This window comes from Palaemon carinicauda, chromosome 4, assembly GCF_036898095.1.
Source record: "Palaemon carinicauda isolate YSFRI2023 chromosome 4, ASM3689809v2, whole genome shotgun sequence".
Classification (NCBI taxonomy): Eukaryota; Metazoa; Arthropoda; class Malacostraca; order Decapoda; family Palaemonidae; genus Palaemon; species Palaemon carinicauda.
In genome coordinates, this window is record NC_090728.1 from 2,816,184 (window position 1) to 2,818,683 (window position 2,500).

The following is a 2,500-nucleotide window of genomic DNA, read 5'->3' on the forward strand; positions in this document are numbered from 1 at the left end:
ATGTTCGGGATGTCATTTGTAGAATTATGGATTTTATTGGATTTGCTGGTTTATGTGCCTTGGCAGTTCCAAAGTAATATCCAGGCTTAGAGTTACCGACTATTTATGAATTTTTTTACCCTTCTACTGGCTACTGGATTCTTTTTTCTTCTTTTTATCTTATTCTTTGAAATTTCTTAGAATTTTCCCAGGAACATTGTGGTGTCAGAATGCACTTATTCTTTTCTGTGTGATAACTTCTAGAACCAATTTATCCACTTTTCTGAGGACTATGTCTTCTCTGCTCCCCAGTTTTTCGGCATATTCCCAAGGGATCTTTGAGTATTCTACTAGAGAGGTATGCTTCCTACATCTCCAATTGAGACATCAATAATAGTGAAGTTAAGGTCAATATTTTCTTCATGTTAGAGCTTTTGAAGATCTATAAGTAATTCAGTTTCAATCCTCTTTGCTTCAAGGTGAAGCACATAGACCCAAGAATCACAAAATTATAACCTCATGTACTATGGGGCATTCTACAGTCAAGAACATATGTCCTTAGAAGAATGATCAACCTTAGAGAAAAACCAATGACACTATTGGAAAAGAACATTAGAAAGAGTCTACGACAGACCTAACATAATAACCGCCCTTGTGATTGAAAAGTCATTTCTCATACTACCACAGAGGGCATGACCATTGTATTTTATAAATACAGATGCACTTACGGTAAGTGCAACCCCCTCAGTATATCGAATATGGCCTCATGATATAAGCCCTCAAGAGTCCCAAGGCCATTGCAATAATGAGGCCATAAATAGAATTTCGTTGAAGCACAGGATAAGAATCATATCAAATTACTTCATTAGGAGCAAATATGTTGTTCACGAGGAGGATGGATATGAGAGGCTGGTGATTGCTGAAGCAGTGAGCATAAGACTAAGCAGCCTATATTGACGATTTTAGTTTCTTCAGACTATGTCCTGTCACACCCGACAGTTTTTTCAATTGATAATAGGTAATCATTAAGCGTGCTCCAGGGTGCCAAAACAAAATTAAAATCATAGTTTAGGTAAGGGAATTGGAAGATAGATTAATTCATCAAGGTTTACGTTTTCTAATCGTTCTATTATACTTTTCTTGTAAGAACATTCTTTCAAAATTATTCTTACACTAAAATGAAAGGAGTATAATGTTGAAAATTATGTTTAGAAGCGTGGCATACAAATTTCTATGGATTATGACTTTGATTATTGCTACCATAATCACTATGAAATAGCACAGAGAGTGTCGGAATGGAAAGTTAATATTTAGGTAATGTTCATAGTCAATTAGGACAAGAGATATGGTTTTATCTTTATTCCACTCAAATGAGTCAATAGCCTTCGGACGGTTGTTTGGAATGGTCTCAGTTAGACTTCCGCTCTTCTATCGCGGAAAGATACTTTTATGTTTGTCATCATCAAATATCAAGGGAGGGCAAGGCGTGTCCTTCAACAAGGCCATATGGTGGTACTTAATATCCTTGTGTCAAATGAAACAGCTAACACTACCATAGGTACTATCATGTTGAAACCAAGTGTTGACACATCAGTTTACCACTCGTGTAAGCACATGCTCATACACTGTAACATTTTTTTTTTTTTTATTGTCGTTATTACTCTCCCCTCACACTGATAAGATGTTTATGCCTGTATCTGCTTGTATCGAACTGTTATAATTTTTGTAACCCTTCACTGAAAAATGTTATTAAAGTTGGCTCTCTGTTGAAATATAGTTAGTTACCACCTAACTGACAATACACACATTGGTGACCAGCAGAGGGTTCACTCCCTATTTTCTGCTTCCCTCACTGCTGTGCCCTACCTTTCAACCGCCAACTGAACCTGCCTCTTCGGCACATGCCACTTCAATGAAACTACTGCCCTTCACAAGCAAAGAAACGTTTGCCTAATTATAGCGTGCTGAAGTCCAGTTTTGCATCAAAGACGTGACTTGGTCAGAAACCAAGCAGATTACGTTCATCAGGCCATCCTCGGCGACAATTTCCTGTAAATCTGTGATTGACTCTACGAGCAAGGGAACACCCTGGAAATGTACGAAGACCTCAAATCGTAGCTCCTGGAGCATTAATTGCCATCACCAGCCACTCGCAAAGGGAAATATTTTCAATGCTCTCAACAACCATTGGGGGACCAAAAGGCTTTGCTCACCCTGGGGAAAATGACCAGTATTGCTCGCCTGCAACCTGACGCTGACAGCTCTCCTTATGAAGTGAGTTTACTTAGTGGTCTTTGTGTACGGAGCCTATCCGAACCTGTAAGTGCTGCCATCCCCGATGTAAATATTTTGCCAATGAAGGACCTGATGACTAGAGTCGATGCCCTTATGGACAGCCACTTCGCTACCATCCAGACCTCCATCAACGCCTCCGCTCCTGACAAAGTAGACAACTATTCAACATTGACCGAAGCTGACGTGATTGCACCCACATCAGTCTCCCTCTCGCCACTTCCACAAC